The sequence below is a fragment of the Phlebotomus papatasi genome, chromosome 2 (genome assembly GCF_024763615.1).
Source record: "Phlebotomus papatasi isolate M1 chromosome 2, Ppap_2.1, whole genome shotgun sequence".
Lineage (NCBI taxonomy): Eukaryota > Metazoa > Arthropoda > Insecta > Diptera > Psychodidae > Phlebotomus > Phlebotomus papatasi.
The window spans coordinates 53,620,776-53,645,195 of NC_077223.1; the positions used below are offsets into that span (position 1 = coordinate 53,620,776).

A 24,420-nucleotide genomic window follows, 5' to 3' on the forward strand; every position below is an offset into this window, starting at 1 on the left:
CATTTTGGATAAGGTTACGTTGTGTCCTAGTCGTTCGAATACAGTAGCTGAAGGACCCAGGTCAAATGCAATTTCATGCAATTTTGCTTCATTTTTGTTTTTTTTTTTTGTTTTGGTCCAAAGTGAGCAAACACGACAACAATTATGCTAAATTTTCTTTTTCAAACCCAAAACATCATGTAGAGTAAGATTGGGTAATTTCTCACTGTTTTAGATGGTCAAAGAGAAACAGAAAGTAACGAAGAACAACACGACTTTTCATTTGAGAGTACAGTAGAGTCTCGTTATAGTCCATATTTGGTTTCAGATTTGACACTTGGTTCGCACTATAGTCCATGTAATTTTTTAAAATTATCAACGACTTTTAGTATTGAAATTGCTCGACGGCTTCCACTTTCTTTGCGATTGTGGTACTTGTCCTCGCTCTCTTCATTATGGATCACAATTATCACAACTACTTAATAAAGTTTGCCAAAAATATTAAAATAATTATGCTTGTTGCCTACTAAAAAACATAACCTAACATAAAATCAGTATTTTGAAATCAACGGTCGATAAATTTGTCTACTATAGAGCGATGGCCTATAGCGAGACTCTACTGTACTTCATCGTTGGTTTTTCCTTTTGCCATCTAAAACTGCTGGAAATTCTCAAATTTTCAAATTAGACATGATTCCAAATTACTCCATCTTACCCTAATGGGTTGATCAAATGGTCATGTGACATCCTTATGATCTTAGCTTACTCCCTTAATGTCACTTTGGGATCGTTCAACACATTATCGTTGATTTTTCAAAGCTTTTTGAAATATTGATACTATTGACAACTTATAGGCGATTCCAGTACGAAAATTTTGTAACGATATGACAATGACACATATGACAAAATTTGGTGGTAAATTCGTGAACAGGATAACATTAAAGGCCAGTGAGCATCACATTGCTATTGCAAGGAGCTCTGTGAAGCACTCAGTAGTTAATATGAATAGCATTTTTGAAAAGTTTTTTCGATTTCACTAAATAAAAATCAAAATTTGTCATATGACAATTCCATGCGGTTATAGAATTCCCGTACAGATCATTCAGCGTCATTTCTGTTTGTGCTGTTACACCAAAAGCTTGAAAATCCCATCGGTAAAGTGTGTTTGGTTAATAAATATCTAGCTTGAATTTGGTTTGGGGTATGGTTTTCTTTTGGTCTTGGGGCACTCAATGGATCAAGTGGTACAGCACTCGCTCTATGATGCAAGTGTCCCGAGTTCGAATCCCCTTTAGGTAACCAGGAATTTTTCTGGCGTTAAAGGTGTTCGGATTCGGATTGCATCCAGTGAGCTTCACTTCACTTGATTCCACGGGCATGGGACTGACAACCTCATCCCGTACAAGAAAAAATAATAATGCAGATTTCCTTAATTTTAAAATAGCTTCGAGGCAAGATGGGAAAAGATGAAGCATATAGTCGTTAGCCTTTAATTCAGAATCATAAATGCCTTATTTTAACATTAAATATTCAACTTAGCCCTTCCAGCCATCTTTATTTTAAAATAAAGAGAAAAAATAAAAAAGTAGGATTACATTTAGATCGTAATTTGTGAATAAGAAATTTTGTAAAAAAAATATTCTTTTGCTCTGACCTTTTCCAAAAAAAACTGATAACTGCAACAAAACGAACGGTTAAAATATGATCAAACATTGAGAAGGAGTGAATGTGGATTAAACAATTTTATTATAAATAATTAAAGAAATTTTTTTTGCTTTAAATGTGATTTTTGTGGTGTGTGCCTTGAGTTGGGGTTTCGGCATTACACATTACCTCTCTATATACTTACTTTTAACCTCCTCGCTGAAATCTAGTCGCGAGATCTAGTCATCTCGCTCATTCTCATGCGAAATGTTGAAAACATGTTTACAAACAACAGTTATTGTGCGCTGGTAATAACGACCAGCGCACAATAACTTTTGTTTGTAAAAATGTTTTCAAAATTTCCCATGAGAATAAGCGAGATGACTAGATCTAGATCTCACTCACTCTCATTGAAATGTCAAAAACATATTTACTAAACAAAAGTTATTGTGCGTTGGGCATAAAGGTGAAACTTTAAAAAATTAATAATAATAACATTAATAATAATAATAATAAAAACTTCCAATTTATACATTCCTGTGCTAAAATACTTTCCATCTGAACTTAATTAGAATCGTAAAATTTGTGTTTGTTATACTAATTTTCGCAAATCCGGAGAAAACGTCGTCATACCGGTTTTACGTAAAACTACGGAAATACATGTATAATCCGATCAAACTATGGAAATTGATCCTTAGTAGCTTGGCTCAGATAATACCGGGGGTTTGTTTAGTCTATCGTTAGATACTAGGTCTAGAGTTCAGCTATCACCATTTTTTAACTTTTATTAAAGTTTAAAATATATGCATATGATGATATTCGACTTTGAATTATCGTAAAATCTTAAAGTTTTAACATGGTTTAAAATGAATATTGAATGCTCTGGATGTCTGGATCCTCTGGATAATCAGTGAATTCGGACTTGTTTTACAAAGTTAATTAAAATTATCAGGATAAATAGATCTTTTTATTAAAAAGAAATGCAGTTTTGCTTTTATAAATACCTGCAAACAGTCTCGATATAACACAAAATATACCGAATACCACACCTTTAAAAATGTACTAAATTTTAAACAAATGGTCAATAAAATTGCTGAATTTTAGGATTCTTTATCCTGCAAATCACCTCAATTTAATGGGCACTGAAGGACAACATAGAAAACCCTTCTGGGTCATTTAGAATGCAAACGAGAATATATTTTCGCTCCTTCATCGCTGAATTTACTGTGGAAAAGTCTCCATCGCCATCAATCTTTTTCATTGGCCTCTTTGTCTTTTTCTTTCCACTTGGTGCTTTGACTTTTTTCCATCCTAACATCTTTTCCTTTCCAATCTCTTGCCACATATACACTCGTATATTTATATATACAATATATATATATATATATATATATTTTTTTTTCTTGAGGTGTCTCGCAAAACTTTCTCCTCCATCCACTGAAGTTTAAAATTGGTGTGACGTGAATTTTTCACACTGAGGCTTAATATATTGGCTTCAACACTGAAAATTCATTTGCAACTCGTTTTCATTTACTTCAGGCAAAACTTTTTGAGGGGAAAGGAAGGAAGAATCATTTAGCTGCAAAAAATGCCACATAGCATGAAATTAGAGACGGTTTTGCACACAGTTACAATTCAATTTTCAAATAATAATTAACCTCAAAATATCAAATCACTTGCCAAAGAAAAAAAAGGTTAGTTTTCTGTCAAATTACTTGTCACTTGTCACCATTTATTCTATAAAAATATTTTCCGCCCGGTAAATACACTTTTTTTCAATGGCTCGTAAATATTCTGAATGCGAAATGTATTCGGTTAAATTCTGTGTAAATAAATTTGCATAAAAATTTCAGTCAGGAAAGAGGCAAGAAAACCTTGTGAATTATCAAATTTCCACTTAAATATGTTGCCAAAGTCACCCCCTCAGGGCGGATGTCGGTTAAACCCCACAGAATTCAGAAAATAGGGTATGAGACAGTTTTGGGCGCCACACAAGCGCACATCTAAAATCCAATAATGGTGCTTTTGTGTCTCGGTTTGCCTTTCTGGGTGGGAAAATTTTCTCATACACCGGAATATGTATTTTGAATTTGGGGGGAAAAATTGGGTGTCATACTCGTAATTGATTTACGGGAGGAAAGTCACCTGGCAGTGCAACAATAGACAAATTTAAGTAACAGTTATATATGTATTTTAAAGCAATGAAATAAAATAATATTCATATCTACTGTGATATTCAAATTAGGAAAATTTTATGAAGGATTTATTACTAACTTCAGTCGTGTAGAGACTTTTAAACCATTTGGAGGATATTACATCAAAATGTCATGAACATTAAATTAATTTTGAAGCATTTCATGATTTTCCGCAATATAAACCCTTTAAATTACCTTGAATTATTCACAAAAAGCAGAGAATACGAAGACGGAAAATGGTATTACAAGAGATTCATCCGAAAAGAAAATTTTTGGCGATTTGCAGAATTTTAACTTACTTAAGACATTAAGACGTTGGGAAATTTCAGGTAACTCAAGTTTTTTTTTTAAAGACTTTCATCATACATTTGTGTTCTTTACTCAATTTAATTCTAGATAGTTTATTTTAAATACTAATGGCTATTTAAAAAAAAACAGCAAATTTTCTATATATGAATTTAATTAATTCGAAATTTTATATTTTCAAAAATAATGTATAATTGAAAGTACTCCACCATCCTATATAAATTATTTTTCATTTCTATATTTTCTGATCAAAATTGTGCGTTTTTGCCTTGCTCTCAATTGGAAAAACTTCGAAAATTTATTATTTGTTATTTATTATAAAAATAATGTCTTAGGCAAGGATTTAGAAGACTTAAAAATTATTTACAAAAGAAAAGTAATTCAAAAAGTTCCTACCATTTGTTAAATTTCGTTTCCCGTTCCAAAAAAAAAAAATTAAAATAATTTTTGACTTTGTAAATATAAGTAACTTATAGATCCTACCCGGAATTCATTACCACTGGACAACCACGATTAATCAATATCATCTTATTCTAAGTGTTTCAATTCAAATCTCAGTAATTGCGGTGGCTTATATGCAATTAAGCTCAAAGTGTTAGTCCCGAGATATGAAGCACTGTAATTTAGAGCTTGGAGTTGTTGAGTTTTAAAATTTTCCAAGTCAAATTATCAAATTTCAATTTTCAAGATAAATTTTACCGTCATTGTAAAAATAGGACGAGCAGTGCTTGATTCATTAATACAGGATATGACTTTAATACTGTCAACGCAATAAGAATGTTATATTGACTTTTACCCCTAGGTAACAAACCTCTCGAAATTTCTAACTATAAATATTCATATTCATCATAAATCTATAAATAAAATTCTCATTAAGCTTATACTTATTTAATCTCTTTCTTCAGTTTCCTTTAATTTTTATGAATACTTCGTTTCTTGATTAGTCCTAAGTCTTTCTGAGTCATATTCAAAACACGAGTCTAATCTCTTTCCGACCTGAAACTTGAGGAAATCCCATGTGTATAAGCGAGAGAGAGAGGGTAAGTTCAATTCTCACCCAAACAGAGAAGAAATGGTTAATCATGCCAATTGGGAGTCATAAATAATATGACAACAAAAGGAAGAAAATGCGTCAGCATGAGTCACAACAGCATCTTCCCTTTATCTTATCACTCATAAGCAAAGAAAACAAGAAATATATATATTTGGCAATATTTTTATCAAAAAAATATCTCTTATACATTTTACAATTATTTATATATTTATAAAGAACAAAAGTATTATATAAAAGTACACTAAAATGATCATATTTTCCCAAACTTCACAAAAGTGCACGTTTAGTATTTGACATACTTGTGACAAGGAAGATTTTTCAGCGTAATCTTTTTCGTCTTTCATTGTCTTGCGTTCTATTTTTAGACTGTCTTCGTTTCTGCTTTGTAATTGTATGTATGTTTTTTTTTAAAGCTCACATTCAAATGTATATCTTCTGATGATATATATAATACTTCTTCAATAGTACGATTCACGGTAAAATCAATTATCCTCTCAAAATGTCTCCAAGGAAACAACTCCGTTTTCCATATCCTTCGGCAAGAACTCGAATTACTAATACGAAAAAAGAAAATGATTTGACAATTGTTTACGTCTTTCGCTGAGAAATATTTCTTTTTTCACCAAAGTTATTTACAAAAATGTTCACAGAGCCGTACAATGTAAAACTACAAGGGACTTTGAAAAAACAATCTTTAATTACATATTTATTTATTAATGCCATGATAAAAATTGATTGGATTTTGTTGTTAAAATGAAATACTTGAAAGATATAGCAAATAGAGATGAGAAAAATCATCAAAAAATAAACAAAAATAAAAAACAACATTTTATGATATTAAGTCAAGTAAAAAGTCTTGGGCCTTTTTAAGCTTAATTTGGAAGGTGAAATTAACATACTAAGGATTATCTAATTTAGATGTGAGTCGTTTGTTTGTGAACTTTTGTCCACTTTCAGAATATTCCCCTCGTCCCTACTATGGTAAAAAGCTTGCCTAGCTCATTTTTACAAGCCTTTCTTGAGGACAGTTTTCCTATCAAGATTTTACAAATTCTTGGAAAGATGATAATTACTTGGCGCCAGGTCTGGACTATACGGCGGGTGTGATAGAACCTCCATATAAGCTCTCGGAACTTCTGGAGAGTCGTTAAAGATGTGTGCGGCCTGGCGTTGTCTTCATGGAACTTAATACCCTTTCTGGCCAATTCTGGGCACTTCAAATCGATCACACCTAGTTACTTCAATTTGGTCACTTGTTGACAACAGAGATCCGAAATTAACGTATGGATAGTGGGCAGCAGCTCATAGGGAATGATTCTCTTGCAATCCCACCAAACACACAGCACACCAAACACACACCAAACACGCAAAGCCTTTTTAGCCGTTAATTCAGGCTTCGCAATCGTTTGGACCGGCTCATTATGATTGGACCACAATTTATTCTGCTGTTGTTCTTGTACACGTGACACATTTTTCACTGTAAGTCACCATTCGTTTAAAAAATGGGTCGATTTCGTTGCGTTTCAGCAAATAATCGTAGACATCAATTCGGTCCAAAAAGTTCTTTTTCGACAATTTGTGTGGAACCCGTACACCTAGCATTTCGTGAGATCAGTCTTATTCAAAATTTAAATGGTTCCAAATTCGTAAATTGTGTTCTGGGTTTAGTAATAGAATGAGCGCTCCTGTGCCAGTCCAACTCAACGATTCAACTTAACGGAATCGTTAAAACCACTGATTTGGTGTTGCATCAGATACTGTAAACAACACAATTTTTGGACCACTTGCTTAGTCTTTTTACCTTTATCGTAGTAATATCAATTTTTCTCATGTTTTACCTTCATTTTCGAAAGTTGTAAAATACAAATGGCTTCATCAAACACAAAACTGTATATACTTTTTTTTTGAAGAGTGTTATCATCTTCCAAATACGGTTTAGTATGACCCAATCCGATTTATATCGTGAGATATTGTTCACTATATAAAGAAATTTAGCGAAAAAGGCTCAAGACTTTTTACTTGACCTAATATTTCGTCGGTTGGACCAGCAACTCTACTATTTGCATTTGCTTTTATTTGTATTTTTGCAAATGATGCATCGCTACGTAGTGATTTTTGCAACTACCCAGTGAACACCAAATGCTAATCGATTTCAATTCAGCTGAAAACATTATGTATCTTAGCTGAATTCTTCTAACCTTAAAATGACACTGGCAAGCAGTGCCATTTTCATATATTTGATTAGTACTTTTTGTTTGAGAACTGCTGACCGGTCAGCATATGTTTGCTGATCCATTCAGCAAAAATATGCTGAAAACGGTGCTCTTTTCAGTTAATTGTGTTTGCTGGGAAGTGCAACAGATACAAAGGAAACGCAAATATCACGGTTAACAATTCAAGTGTCAGTTTATCAAATATGAATAATATGAAATCCTAATACCAAATACAACGAAATTATCGCAATGCAATGTAGTAATTGAGCTTTTAATCTCATTTTAATAAAATGTGAAGTGTATTATGAAACTGTTTAAAAGAAGTATTAAGTAGTAGTTTTACAGAGTAATTCTAATTGTAGCGGGCTTGACATTAAAATGGGATATCGCACTATCTTTGTAAAATAACAGAAAATGTAAAAAAAAGTGCCTGATTTCTCATGCTTTGTTCATAATGTTCTCTGTTTTTGACATTTGGTATCAAACTGCTAGAATAAAAGAAACAACTGCTTTTATTAGTGATTTAGTGATTGTAATTATAATAGATGAAGATGTGTATACAATGAACTTGTGTATTTTCTACAAATATCAAATGAAATACTACATTTAGCGATAAATGTCTCAAATGATAAAATATTTATCTCAGTAATCAAATTGCGTTTAATTTTGGATTTATATTTGTCTTTCTAAGAATATTTCCGTCGCCAAAGCGATTTTCACCAATAAAAGTATCTGCGTGCGTATTTTCATTTCATTTTCAAATGTCACATCATTTATAAAGGACGAAAGCAATGTATTTAAATATAATACAATATGATTGTGAGATTGATAAACATAGATTATCAACAGAAGATGAAAGTCTTGTGAAAAAGTTAATCCTACCATCTGTGATTTGACTAAAGCGCGAGAAAGAGATGTAGAAGAGATAGATGAGAGTTTGTATGCCTGGAAAAGGGATGTTTATTTACCTGTTGTTCATTTCACCTTTTCCCTTTATGTCTCCTTCTTTTGTTTTTCCATCGACTTCTCTGCTCCCTCAACTCACAATCCATCTGTGACTTCGCCATGGGAATTGAATAATTCACTTATGTTTTTATGTTTTTTTTCTTTACTCAGCAACCTCCACCGTCCTCGAATGGTGGATTGTGTCTCCTTGAGAAAATGGTCGCAAGTGGCACATAATACTGAAGGCAGGCTGTCTCAGGGTGATTCTTTTCGGGAGGGTGCTTTTCAATGTGAATCGTTCAATGACCCAGAGAAATATCGAACAATAATGCGTTGAAAATAATAGTATTGGAATGACAGTGAAATTGTGTAATATAGAGGAGAATTGTGGAGACGCTAAAGTCGCGAGACAAGTTGCGTTGCGAGATAATGGCGTTGTGAAAAGGTGGGAGGCTTTGTGAAGTGCTCACTATTATTGTGGAAAAGTGTAGGAAGTGTAGGATGTAGGGCCACTTTCAGTCATTGTGTTATAAGTGCGATGTTTGTGCAATTTGTGCAATGCTTTGGGACATTTTTTTTCTATACGAAAACATGCTCTCTTTGTGTAAAAATTAAATGATAAGACAATTGCAATATTGCTCGTCTTTTATAAAGCACTCACGAGCTACAGCAACAATATTTATGCGTTTTAATGCGCTTGTGTGTTTTCCTGGGTACAAAATGAAACCCAAGTTGCTTCATACTTTAACCTTAAATCGCTGTGAGTGTTTGCTGATAAAATAGCCCCGATAAATTGCCAGTGAGCCAATTAATGTGTAAAAAGTAAAAACTTCAATGATTTTTTTAAACATTTAATATATTATACCTTTTTCTTTCACTTTCGAAATGCCAATCGATGAAAAGTTAAACCATGCTATTTAGTATCTCTCTCACTTGTTTCCATCAACAATCTTTTCAAGGCATTTTCTGCCGAAGACTTCGTTTTTTTTTTCAGCCAATCTCTCTCATATCTTAAATGTGTTGGAAGAAATCAGTATGGAGGAATCTCATAATGCTTGACGATGGTTGTGTGAGTGCTTCTTCGCATAAATTAAAATACCGTAACTTTCTTTTCACTCGACATCTCACGAAGGGGCCAAAAACTATCAGTATGTCTACTGCCAGAGTTTATGGATGTCTTAGCGTCTTCGATTTTTATCTCTTTATGAGGACGGACTTTTTACGATGTTGTCACATTTAGTGATTACCCAAAAACCACGAGGAGTAGTTTTAAAACTTTGACCAAATATTTATGTTTTTAATTGTATGCAAGTCTAGTTAAAGAAATGCAGTTGTTTATCATTTCGTTATTTATTTATAATCACATTTTAGTATTTTAGTATTTTGCACTGTCAAGAAAAGAAAATAAAACCGAAATCTGTTGAAAAATAAGCCTTCTAGTGCTGTACGCAATAACTTTCTACAATGTTAATTAAGAGAAGAATGAAACTTACTTTAACGTGTTTAAGATTGATGGCCTTGATAGCTCTATTTTACTGTCTCTCACCGTTTGACCTGTAAATCGAAGTTTAGTTCGAGCAAAAATAATTTTTGAAAAAGGTTCTGAATTAATGGACGATGAATATTCTAATGGGATTTTAGGAAAAAAATATTTGTCTATTCCTTATGTTCGCAATAAATTTATCATAAAGTCCTTAAGATTATGCTAAGTATTTATATATGTAAAAGGTTACCCCGTAGGGGTTTGTTCTACATCTGCCTCAGTCTGTTTCATTCCCATTTTCTCTGCTATATTTGTTGAGGATTTTCTGTTTCGTTTTTCTTCTGGTCCCCCTTTAATGAAAAATGCATAGAGTTAATGATGGTGAGCTTTAATTAATTGCAAGGTAAATGGAAAAGAAGAAAATCCGTGGAATTACCACAACCACCTGATAAATTTCAACACAAACAATTGAAATGTGGCTTTTTTCATTCGTTCTTCTTGCTCAACACCGAGAAAATTTCTCACCGAATATCGCGCGAGTGCTTTTAATTCAAAATCCAAGCAGATGAAGAAGTGAGTGTGGTTCCCAAGAAAAACGTGATGTACAGTAAAAGATACAGTTTTTTTCTTATCTTTTGGTTTTTTCCTCCCTTTCTTCTGAATTTACAGAGACATTGACGAAAATTATTGCATGTATAGAATATTCTTTTTGCTGTGTTTCTTCTTTGCCCGAAAAACATCCATTTCTATTTATTTGTCCGCCATTTCTTCTATCTTTTTGGATTTAGGAAGAAATGAGACGCAATAAGAGACAATAATACATCGAAATATTTTCTATAGAAAATAGAGTGCATGATCTACACGTTTGATACGGCAATGGTATGTTTCAATTAGAATAAAAATTATAGGATTTTTTACTGCTCGAACTCAAAGAGAGAGCAGTTTCTTTATTTTTTCATTTTAAATATTAGATATATTTTATTTAACTTAACTTAGAGTGATTGGCCGAAAGTAAATTAGAATATTAAAAATGGAAATATGAAACAAGTTCATTTAATTAATCGTATATTCCAATGTATTTTTCAATGAACGATTCCGGAGAAAAACTGAATACGTAGTAATTTGAGACAATGAAAAAAAAATTTACGGTTATAATTGGAGAGATGATTTTTCTCAAATATATAAATTTTTTCAACCACTTTTCGGACCTGTGCTAATCTCTTGTGAATCTCGTCACATTTTTTTGCGTTGTTAACCCATTAATGTGTCATTGTTTACGGCAAGAGAGGAAGGTAAAAAAGAGCTATTGTTTAGCACGCACTTCTTTATGAAGAGTTGAACGATTTTATACAATAACTTTGGTGAATTTGAGGAAGTAACCACATGATTCAATTGCTGAAATTTTAAGATGTACGTGTAGTTAAAAAAAAGAGACTATCATTACATCTGAAGATACTCCTTGCTAATTGACCATAACATTGAGATTTTCTGCAAATCGTAGAAAATTATTGTAGCCAATAGCCATCTGTAAAATCTACAAAGTCTGATATTTTTATTTTCAAAATCACACTTATTTCAATCCTATGATTTGGTCAACCACCACCAATCGGTCTGATGTTCACAGGGTATATCTGTTGCTCTGAGTGAGACCGAAAATGACTAGTCCGGCTAGACGTGATATGTCTGCGGTTTTTTGGGAATTTATTTATTTATAAGCACATTTCATTTTAAAGTTCACAGTCGATTTTCTTACGTTTTAAAATTATAATTATATGAAATAAAAAAAACAACCTCATAAAGATGAACAGCCCCCATAATTAAAACGATATTGTAATATTTATTTTAGAAAACCTATTTTTTTATTACGAACCTTTTTTTATGAACTTAGTGTAAACCGATTTTTCTTAGTTTATCTTGAAAACTGTTTATGAAAAATTGTAGTACTATTTTCAACACTAATCCTGCCAAGACCGGTCAAATTGGCCGGTTTAAAAACTTTTTAAATGTAACTAACAACACATCCCGTCTGACCAGATGAGGGTGAATTATAGCCTGAATTAACCCTTATTTTTCATACCTTAATTTTAAGAAGCTCCCATACAAAATAACCCTTAGAAAATATAGGTGAAGGACACTGTTTTGCGCTCCTAGAGGCGAGCATTGGAACTACGAAAATTATGTTGCCGACCGTGTTGCTCAGCTGTCAGTGAGAAGATTTTTCCAAGAGATTTTAATGGCTTTTAAAACCAATACAAAAATGTTCAGTAATGTTACTATCAAACTATGCATGTAATATATTTTTCAGTGTTTCATTCTAATTTTTTCCTCTCTTCCAAGAAAAAATTGTTGAGTATCTCACCTATCGCGGTCTGTCATTTGGCCGAACGCACTATAGAGAAAACTACCCAAAACGGTCGGTAGGTTTAGTGTTAACCCTCTAACGGTGTCTTCTTTAATACGCGAGAAAAGTTCTAAAACAATGTTTTCTAGAATAAATTATGATCCAATAAAGTCGAAAAAACCATCCATTCTTTATTATCTCTTTTAGTTTAGACGTTGTGAGAAAATATAAAATTTTTTTGAAACTCTTTTTGCTTCTAAAATTCACATTTTTAGTTTTTTCAATTTTTTTTAAATAAAATATACAAAGTAGAATGACATATCTTTCAGTAAAAAATAAATTCATTTTAGTCAGATAACTTTAAATCGGTATTTTTATGGAAATTGTAAATGAGTTTTTTTGCACAAATATTTTTTGTTGCTTTTTCTCTGACCTATCACACAAAACTGGGAATAGCAACAAAACGAAGAGTCAAAATGAGTTCAAACTTTCAAGAGATGTTTATAAGACTATTACCGAGGACACTATAGCACTTTTAAATAAATAAAACCTTTATTGTCGCTGTAAATGTGATTTTTGTGAAGACCGCCTGGAGGCGGTCTTACCCATTAGAGGGTTAATATACCGCAATGCTTGTTGAATAAGCCCGAATAATAGCTCGAATAAGCTCGAACACTTCAAAAATCCTCAAGCGTTTACGATGTTCCCGAAATATCGTACAATTGAAAATTGAATTTTGAAGAAAATTTTCAATTTTGGTCATGGGGACATCACACCTGCTATAAACTGATTTAGATATATCACTGACTTTTTTCCTCGTGGGGTTTCAGTGTTTTCCCACTGGGGATTTTACTGTTTTCCCTTCGGAAAGTGCAAATTTCAGGGAAATGGTTGAATTGAAATGTTTGATCGATTTTCACCTTTTTTTTGTATGTTTTGTTTTTATGCAAAACAACAAATCCTCCGTTCAATTCTACAGAGAATAAAAAAAGACTAAAAATTTATAACATACGTGAAAATAACTGCAACTTAAGAAAACTCTCCATTTAATGAGTTTCTGTGGTTAAATCTCAAATGACTAAGTTTTAAATTATATATTTTCGTTTTAAACTTTTACCACTTTTACCACTGCTTGTCATGAAAGACAATGTTGATGTGGATATTTAATTAACTGACATTGTTATCTCGTGCGCTAAATTAGATAGAAAATTAAAATGCTTATTTTCAAAGTGAACTAATAGTTTGCAGGAAAGTCCTCTGTAAATTAGCAAAAAAGCCATGATTTTATGTGAAAAATTTATAGAACAAAATTGCAAATACTTTTAAAATATAAGGAGAGAGACTGTGTTTATGATTGTTTTTGTTTAATAAATTTCTCTATAATTTTTTTAATATATAGAAAAGAATTCTAATATTGCTTTTTAAAAATATGTCAATTCTACATGAAGCTTCTTAAGTTTAAAATTAATAAAAATAATTGTGATTTATTCGATGTCTTTTATACAGATTTCACGCTGGAGGATTAACCTTTACCTTCAATTATTTATTGTTTTTAAAGTGCAGTCAGTTTAAAGATTCTTAAGAAATTTCTTTTATATTACAGTTTTTTTTTCTTAAATTTCTTATATAGGCTTACGACTTAAACCGAGAGACGGCTTAACGTAATTATAATCAAAATAATCATCAAGTTACATTTCCATCAGTTTCTGACTAATCTGTCACTCGGATTAAACCGAGAAACGGCTTAGTTAGTGGGGAATTGTTGTGAATTTAGTCAAATCAATATTTTGATTATAATTACGTTAAGCCATCTCACGGCTTAAGTCGTAAGAGTACCTAGGGCATGAGTTTCTAATGATAATAGAAGTTAATTTTTTTGGTTATTCATAAATTCCGATGAAACTATTACCATATTTAATTTTTTACATAAATGATATTTAATTTAAGTATCTTAAACTTTCTTCAAAAAGTTTTTCTTTGATTCTTTAAATCCGTCCAAGAAGCCACAAAGTGTGTGAATGAGAAGAATGAGAGTTTGAGTTTGAGTTGAAAATGATAAATTTCTCCAAAATCTTTCTGCCCTTTTGACCTCAATTTTTTTTTGCGTACTCAATTTCTCAACAACTCTTAAGAGTTTTTTGATCACGAAGCCATATAGCATAACAGACACTTTGGGGGAAGGCATGAAGATTACGCCAAAGAGAAGGTCTTTTAATGAATTTCAGGAGGTTTCCCTACTTTTTTTTTACTTACCGTCAAATGGTCAAATGATTATGTTTTAAATGCTCTACGAAAATCTCTCTTAAATGCGTCATTAATATGTTTTTAATTCTTTCTGTCTGCAGGTTTCCAAGGGGATTTTTCTCGTCCTGTGAAAAGAGAAGTATCTTCACCTGAGGCACTAACTCAACCGAGAAAGTTTTCCCCAAATCGGATGGTAGAGTTCCATGACAACAAGTGTGTGTGTATCTAGATATACATGATTTTTCTTGAGTTTCAGCTATAAAGGAGGGTTCCTAAAGGTGTGCAAATCAATACTTTAATGAAAATAATAATTATTGTGATTTTGTGAATAGTGTGCAAGAAAAGACTTACAAAAAAAAACTTTCTGTGCTATTTAAGAGCGCACAATTCTATTTGAGTTTATACAATCAGAAAATAGAAATAAAACTTAATACGTTTCAAATTAACACCTGAGCGTGGTTAAATTGACAACATAATCTCACTCAAGATAGTGAAAGAAGAAATTGTGGTTGTGGCGATTGAATCAAAATAAAGTGTGTTTAAAAATATTTGCTTGGGATTGACGAGTCTATTGGAGGATTGAGTTACATAAATACTTTGATTATTCGGTGCTGAATAGTGATAAAGTGCGTAAAAATTGTGCAAAATTAATAACAGAAAAAAAATTGTAGAACATTGGTCTTGAGACTAAATATGTGGATTATTGTTGCCGCTGTTGACTTTGGATACTACTAATTGCTTCACTTGATGTTGACATAAGGTAATCAATTTGTTTTATTCATTCAACTCTCATTTACATGTCATATTTGTAATGGTAATTCTCAGATGCTAGAAAACTGAGGACAAATGGAAGAAGAAAGTGTTCGAGTACTCTTCAACCTCACGTTCATTGTATCTATTTGAGAAAATATTTTTTTTCATCCCGATTGAAAGTGAAATTGCCTTGAGAAACTCGCTATTTTGATAAAATATCACGAATTCTCAGTAAAAAAAAAACAGAAATGGAAAATTGACATTTAAACACGAAAGTATGTATACTGAAAGAGGGGTGGTTAAAAATGCGAAAGCAGAGTGACAAATAAATTGATATTTATTTTTAGTTCTTTCTGGTCGCAACAATAACCGACTAAAAATAGCCAGCATTGTTGAGTTTGTGCGCTAAATTGATTGTTTCGTCATAAATTTTTGAAACATTCTCTGATCAACTGCTTGTGATAACTTTGATTCACAACACAACATATCTACATTTTTTTTGTATCTACATCAAAACGAATTCCTAATCTACGATAACTAAGTGCGTTTTTATACTTAAGAATATTGATTTAATATTTTAATATTTCTCATTTTAATAAAAAATTAACTTCTTATATAAGCCCTGCCCATAAACTAAAAGAAAAGTCACGCCCTATTTATCAAACCACGCCTCCTTAATAATCTATGAATTTAAAATAAGAATTTAGCAATAATATTACAATTACTATTTTTTCTGTAAGATTGTCAAAAATGCTAGACATGCCAAGTAATGCTTGGCAAAGGAAGACTTCGCGAAGTCGCATCTACACTTTTGTTTTTCATTTCAGCAAAACATTTTTATCATTTTTATAACGTAGTGTGTAAGATTGAAGCAAGTACTGAGCAAAGAAAATTTGTAGGGTAAAGCCACGCCCTCTCTAGCCCACGCCCACGTGATGGAGATTCCCCTATATGGTTAATGAAACTCCTACATTTCGTCTGCAGTTTCGGTGAGTCGTTGGCATTGGAAGTCAAGAAATAATTCATAGATGTATTGTATCAAAATAATGATGTTCTGAAACGTAACTAAATGTAATACCCAACGCACAATAATTTTTTTTGTTTTGTAAACAAATTTTGTACATTTCAAAAAAAAAATTGGGTGAATGGCATTAAAATAACCACATGTTGATGGAGGGTGCAATAATCGCGTAATCATGTATGAGTTTCATTAAGGATTAATAAAACACGGGCTTGTAACTAATAAACTTACCTATTATTATGCAAAATATGAAAATTCTGTTATTCCCTAGACTCACTTACGACTCAATCCGAGAGATGGCTTAACGTAATTATAATCAAAATAATAATTTGACTAAATTTTCATCAGTTTCTCACTAACTAAGTAATTTCTCGGCTTAAGCCGAGAGATGGATTGGTCAAAAACTGATGGAAATGTAACCTAATCATTATTTTGATTATAATTACTTTAAGGCTTCTATCGGCTTAAGTCGTAAGTGTGTCAAAGGAATTACGAGTGGTTTTAAAGTTACAGCTGAATTTAGTTGCAGTTCTATTGACATACCCTGTGTAGAACAATATTAGATTTCGCGGAGGAGTTTTTTAAAGATCTGCAAAGATCTGGTCCCTCCTTCCTACGGATAATTCGATAGGAATTACCTAAAATTTGACATGCAAATCATGGCCATTCATATTTATTGATTTATTTTGCAATTTTATTTTATTTTTTTTTAAATAATATACACAGATAAAAATATTTTGTAAAATTGTTCGTAAATGTTTGTGGATTCCTTTTGGAGACCTGTGAAATATTCGTATATCGTATAGCCCATAAACAAGTTCGTAAAAGTTTGTACTTTTTTCACAAACTTTGCTCGCAAAATGATTACTTGATGAGCATTTTTTTTTACTTTTACAAGCATTTGTAAAAGTACAAAATTTTGTCATTTGTTCGTAAATTTTTGGCAGACAAACAAAATTATACGAACAATTGTTTGTTAAAGTACAAAAAATGCTCGTCAAATGATCATCATACGAACAATGTTTGTGAAAAAAGTACAAACTTTTATGAACCTTTTAGTGGGTTATACGATGAGCATTTCGTAAGTCCCTAATGGAAATTCACAAATATTTACTAATAATTTTACGAAATTTTTGTGTAGAAACAGTGGTGGGTATCCTGGTGATCCTGGTTTTTAAGTTGTTTCAATATTTAGGAGGAATTTTATAATAATACAAAAAAATGCATTTTTTATAACAAATTTTGTAGAAAGTCAAAATTCTAATTTTAGAATTTGTTAGTTAAGTATTAAGCGTTTCTTAATGTTTTTTCCTGAGGCCCCAGGGAAGTTCTGGGGTGCTTTATCGCAGTTTAAACGGCTTGGGATATACTTTTGGCATTTTGTGACCCCCAATTCCGTCTTCTAAATTACTTTCTCTGGTAAAATATAGTTTCCACTTTTTCACACCTTTTTACTATTTCAACCGTTTAGTCATAAGTTTTATATTATGAACTTTAGATTGCTTAATATTTCAAGCAATAAAAAACTATGAATATTATACGTGTTTTGTTTTTGATGCAGCTTTGCAAATTTCGTTTTTATTTCGCGAAAAATAGACTATTTAAAAGACGTGAAGCATTGTTTACTCAAAAGCTTTATAAACTTGTTAGTTTTTTATTTTTTGTATGAATGATATATGGGAAGATAAATTTAGGAATGTATCATTCCCTTTTTCCAAATATGTCATAAAACGCTAATTTTTTTTCTATACCAATTCTAAATTTAGCTTGTGAATAACATTCTCTTGAAATACATTTTTATAGCGATGCCCTCGTAGGAAAAGATATAGAAGATTGAAAAACAAATTTTCCCGATAATTCAATTTTCATGTGACTCGAGGGCATGTAAGGGTTAATTTCCACAACAAATACTGAATATTTTATGAGTTTTCAGTTGATGGCAAAAGTCTCGAAATGATGTCTAAACAGTTGAGTTAAAATTAGAATAGTTGAAAATTTATTTTTAAGCACTTATTTAAATGCTGTCGTTCCATTCAGCCGGACCTACAAGAGTGGCTTTTATAATTCATGAATTATATTGGCAGAGGTTTTCTTCAGTTTCGATTTTTCAATGGTACTAAAAGGGACTCCTTTGCTGAAAGACTTGAAATCCAAATGGGTAAATTTCATCTCAGCATGAGATATTTTTCTGACCTGTTTCTCTTTCTTTCTCATCTTCTTTTCTTCTTTTTTTATTTTATTTTATTTTTTTTTTTAAAATGAGAATCTCTTGGAGGTTGATGCCCATTTTTTCCACTTTTGATGCTCTCTTTCACTCTGATGTCTTGGTTGTTTCCATTGACTGTGTCTGTATACTTCAATTTTATAAATAGACAACAAAATCAGACATAAAATTAGTATACGTTAAAAATTCAACTCCATTTTTTCCTACATTTATTTACTATGTTCTATTTTTGGTTATATATGTACTATGTGGAACGTAGAGTCTCCAGAATTGATTATAAAAGGACCTTAAGGCACTCAGATAAAGAGTTTTTCGAGAAGAATTCTAAGGAAATATTTATCGTGTATCTCCAATTTATTCTTCTCAAGTGGTATTCACTTTCCATCTCCCCCTCTATTTTGAACATTTTCACACAATTTATTCATTTCCGTATTACTTGGCAATTTTAAAAATAGCATTTCATAACACAAGTTACTCAATACGTGAAAGAAAAACTCATGGAGTTATCTTTTAATTCACATACTTTCAATTACATAAACTACCGAAGAGTGATTTAGACGGGAGTGTGAGGAATAAAAATAGGAGATGTTTCTTTATTAAAAATTTTATTTACATCGCAGAAATAACTTCAAAACGATCCCAAAAACCAAACATGAAATTCCCTTGTTCTCAATCAAAACATGTTGGTGGTTTATTGGAATTTTCGGGTGGATTTTCCCGGAAGTAGCTGAGGGAATAGTTTACCAAAGATAACTCCCACAACTTCTCAACTAACTCCAAATTGGGGAAATAAACCCTCAAATATACTGTGGTTCCGGATCCGGAAAGTCAAGAAACTCTTCAAGTTAGGAATATATTTTGAGAGCTAATTAAATGATGTGACAATATTTTGAGAGGAGGTCAATTTCGAAATATAATTTCCCGAGTGGTTTAACCCTCTTTGGGAAAAATTTCACTATCGAGGTCAAACACTCAGACACGGCTGCTGCTGATTCACTGTGCACTATACAATTGAAAGAGAGTTTCTTGAAGAATTAAATGTTTAAAGTTTCAAGTGTCGAGATTTTACTGACACTCATTTCGTTGCATATTTCAGTGCTTTCAGCAATAAAAACTCAGTAAGAGTCACTCATACTAGAGTTTTGGCATTATTTCATTGGGGAAAGATAAATTAACATGTTGAAAGAGTGAGCGGAGGATAATTCACTATGACACTGTATGTAGTTAAAGTTTTTTTTCGGGTCATTTATATAACTCATAACCATAACCTCTAAAAGTTTTAAGTTTATTTTAAGTTTATTTTTCACGTAGTTTGCTTTTTTTATCGGGAATGGGTTAACGCACTGTGATATCACATGAAGCAGCTTTTTGTAATGGCATTTATCCTTTAGGTTGTTCCACAGTAGATAGAACAGTTATTAGACTGTAATCAGAATCAAAACGTATTATATTCTAAAAGTTTTGGAATGTTTAAAATAATTTCATTGTACTCAAAAATGGGATAGTCTCCGAAAATGAAAATTTCTTTACAGGTGGTTCTGGGATTAGGCACATCGGTATTAACAACACAAAGTGATAACACAAAAGATAAAAGACAATGTAACATAGGGGAAGGCTTTCAAGCTACGCACACACGAATTTCGGACACTTCATATTTTTCCCATATTTCTTTAACCCTTTAACGACGAGACAGTTTTCGCTGACCGAAAATTAACCATAAAAATGAAACCGATAAACAAAACTTGTAAAACGTCTTACATTTAACCTTCGAAAAGCAAACAGAGTCTGATTTGGTGTATTTTTTGTCTCTATGAGCGATAGGGACAAAAATAGCCCAAAAATTTAAATAATTTTTCTAACGATACCAATGACTGATAATTTTCACCCTAACGAAAAATATTATGTTTGAGTATTGTAGTTTCCTTTTCCAGAATGGTTTTGCTTTAAAAAAAAAACTGGAAATATAAAAAATAATTAAAATTTATTTTCAATATGAGAATTTAAAAATTCGTCATTTTGAATTTAAAAATGTACTATATAGCAAATAGGTGGAGACTTGCAAAAAATATCCTAGATTCCTTCAATCATCTACTTCGCAATTACGTACAAACATAAGAAGAAAATAACTAAGTAGTCAGGAAAAATTATTTTCTTTATGGGACACCGGTGTTCCAATCGTTCTTAAAGGGTTAATGAATCAGATTAATTAAAGGTAAATGGGAAAAAGTGTCTTTAAGGGTTGAAGTAGTATAATTGAATTTCGAATTAATATTACTTATCGGTTTCTAACCGATCCAAACTTATCATAAATATCAAGGTTTTTCTAACGAGGCCAAAAGTGTCTTTAAGGGTTGAAGTAGTATAATTGAATTTCGAATTAAAATTACTTATCGGTTTCTAACCGATCCAAACTTATCATAAATATCAAGGTTTTTCTAACGAGTTCTAAACAGTAGGGGAATTCTCTAATTCTCATGGCATTGTCACGCGTGAATTCGAAACCTGAGAATGCCAATCGAGCTTTTTTTTTGTCATATCATATGAGATCGAAAATGCAATTTATTGAATTCATGAAATCCATTTACTTGATGATTTTGTTAAAATACAATTAGTTTTGGTTGATTTGTTTAACAAAATTCATTGTCATTTAAGTTGCTAGAAATCTCAAATATGTGACTTCTGACAATGCCACGTGAGCTGAAATCGCAATGTCACGGCTACAGAATCGTATTTTCGAAAAAGCTCTCCTAAGATTCGAACCCAATGTGTCATATGGCATTGCCAGAGCGTTACAGAATTGCCCTTCAGGACCCCATTTGGTTAAGAAATGCGCTCTCTAGAGGTTTTAGCCTTTGAGTTTCAAAAATTGTTGTTAGGAATTATTCAACGGTATTTTAGTATATGGACGAATGACCGCCTAGGTAAGCTTTAAAACATAGCCAAAAATGAAAAAAAAAATCGGACGACTCGTTTTCGAACAATCACGAAAAACATGGTTTTCGGGAAGATGAGAGGAGGAAAAAAGAAGCATATTAATGGTCCCAGCCAGGATCGGCTTATGGGGGTCCACTGAACATTTCAAATCTTTTTCTCTAAAAGTTTGGCCTCTAGTCGCAGTAACAGCCAGGCGGGACTATACACATTATGTAATTCTTAAGTTTTTTTTGGATCATTGTATTTGTCTTTAAGTCCTTCACAGAAAAAAAAATGTTTGTAAAATTGTTCGTAAATGTTTGTGAATTCTTATTGGGGACTTACGAAATGCTCGTAAATAGTATATAACCCACAAACAAGTTCGTAAAAGTTTGTACGTTTTTCACAAACGTTGTTCGTAACATGTTCACTTGACGAACATTTTTTGAACTTTTACAAACATTTGTTTGTTAATGTTTGTAAACACAAAAAAATCTTCGTAAAATTTGGCATTTGTTTGTTAATTGTTAACATTTAGGAACAAATGTTTGTAAAAGTACAAAATATGCTCGTCAAATGATCATACGAACAATGTTTGTGAAAAAAAATATAAAATTTTATGAACTTCTTTGTTGGTTATACTATTTATAGTATAGTATAGGTTATAGTATTTCGTAAGTCCCCAATATAGGAATTCACAAACATTTACGAACAATTTTACGAAATATTTTTTTTTCTGTGAAGACAAGAATTGTCATGGAAATAAACTCAAATTTTAGTTTGAAATTGTTTGATTTTTTTTTTTATTAAAGATAATTTCCACAAGTGCTTAACAATTGTTTTTTTGAATTTCCCTCCTACACACAATTGGGAGTAAAATGGGTAATATTGAAAGAAAAATATTTGAGAATGAGAATAGTTTAAATGTGATTCACTGAGCCTAAATTAAAATGTGTAAAATTTATTGATATGTGCCTTCAACTTTCCCGCAATTTTCTTTCGTCTTGCACGTGAAAATAGGCGACCACTGATTTTCCTTACTTGTTCCGAAGGTAAAGAAAAAAGTTATAGCGTGTGGTTGTATTAAAAAATTTCTATATGGCGGAAAATAGACGAAAAGAGTGGTGGAAAAAAAGAAGTTAATAAAACTTTGTGGTGTTTGAAGGTCATAGCGTTGTTGCTTCACCATTTTTCACCACACCTGAAAAATGGCAATTTTTTAGAGCCAATAATTGCCTCTTTTTGTTCTCTCAGTGAGTCTTTTGTAAAAGTCTTGCTTTTGTGCTTATTTTGACGCCTTCAATAGGGGGGGGGGGGATGACTACGAAAATTTCAGCATCGAAGAGATGCATGAGAGATGTGTTGCAATATTGCATTTGAGGATCTTCCTTTGCGAAATTCTGATGATTTTAGCACAAACAATCAACCTAAATTCCAAAATAATGTTTGAGGAATATTGAGAAGGGATAGAATATACCCTAATAAATGATTAGATTTAATTCACGTACGCACTGGCGACAGATAAATCATCAGTAAATTTTCTATAGAGTACATAACACACAACACTCCCAGAGGCTATTGGAGTGAGAACATGTGTCGGAATGTTAATTTATAAATTCACATTTAATTGTATTTGGATGTATGTGCTGGTATAAAATCGTGGTGAAGACAATTCCGAGGCTTTTCGACCGATTTGAAGGTAATCCGGCCGGTCGTCGGAAAACGCGGTTTCGTCTCGCGTCCCTCGCGATCGTGATTCTCGGAGACGAACAACAAAAAAGACAAGGCACTTGAGTGTGTCTCGTCTTGAATACCCACTCCACTCTTATAATTCCACTTCAAAATAAAGAGGAATTTCATGCAAAACTCTCATTGGCGATGTACGCAAGGTATAAGGCGACAATTTATCCGTTCTGTGCTCGATTACACTGCTAAAAACACATCACCTTCCATTAAATGTGTAACGAATAATTGTTTTTTAAGGTACATTATAAACTGTGTTAATTTCACTATTATTAGGAAGATGCGGCAGTTTCATGGAGTAATTCCGTCAACTAATAATTTTATAACAATATTACTAAAGGGACAGATAATCCTAACCGGCTTATGTAGGTGAGATTCTTAACGTGAGCTAACTCGGAGTGCATGCAAATTCGATTTGGAGCTGAAGTTGGGAGACGCCATTCAGTTATCTTGAATCAAATTCGTGAAATTATACAAATTTTGTATTTAAACCAAAATATCAAGGATTTGGATGAACTGGCACAAAAGTAATATATGGGTGAAATGTAGACCAGAATGTTCTCTATAATTTTCCCATAGAACATGATCTCATCGATTACTCAGAAGCCAAGATAAGCGAGGTTTTTTGTTTCTTAACTCGTTTTTTCATCCAGAGTTCCCCAAGTAGTCATTTGTTGAACTTCAACTATATCAAAGAATTGTTGTATTTTGCGGGACTTTCCATTTAAAACCCTATTTTAAGTGTCTTGGTGGAGTAGAGGCAGTCAAATTGGCATCTGAGTGATTTCAAAGCGTTATTATTGGAAAAATCAATTTTTTCACACTTAAACGGCAAAATCGGAGTGATAGCGTAGTCTGAGTGGAAAATGATGTATGGACGAAATGTAGAGACAAATGTGCTCTACAATTATGTTGAAGTAATCATCAAAATCGGTTCAGCGACAGTCGAGATAATTGAGGTTATGTGATATTGAAATTGGTTTTTCGACTGTGGCGCCTCTGGTGTTGGTCCCACGAAGTTCAAATATTCTAGAAAGTTGTAGCATTTGGTGAGATCTTTCGTTTAAGCCCTCATTCATCAAAATCGGTCACATAGAACCGGAGATATGATTTTTTGAATTTCGTGAACTTTGACCCCTCATATCTCCGGTTCTATTGAAACCACAGCGCGCATACGCACCATTTTGGAAACGTCCTAGACTGGACTACAACATACTAAAATTTCATTAACTTGCACAATGCCGTTTTTGAGAAAAGTGACTTTGAATTTCGATGAATTTTGGCGCTATCACAGCGCCACCTATGGTGACTTTTTGAACTTCCATCTGAAAGTGCTCATCGAGACGAAACCAAAAAGGTAAA

The 24,420-nt window shown here is 32.2% G+C and overlaps 2 protein-coding genes across 2 annotated transcripts in view; one reads left to right on the forward strand and one right to left on the reverse strand.

The window, feature by feature from the left end:
- LOC129801718 (rhodanese domain-containing protein CG4456) overlaps nucleotides 1-24,420 on the reverse strand; it is an 887,636-nt gene that overhangs the window by 58,269 nt on the left and 804,947 nt on the right. The gene's annotated exons all lie outside the window — the stretch shown is intronic.
- LOC129801663 (protein piccolo) overlaps nucleotides 1-24,420 on the forward strand; it is a 101,484-nt gene that overhangs the window by 1,717 nt on the left and 75,347 nt on the right. Inside the window, exon 2 of the mRNA XM_055846927.1 lies at nucleotides 14,506-15,164. The gene's annotated coding sequence lies outside the window, so the exon portion shown is untranslated. The remainder of the gene's footprint in view (nucleotides 1-14,505; nucleotides 15,165-24,420) is intronic.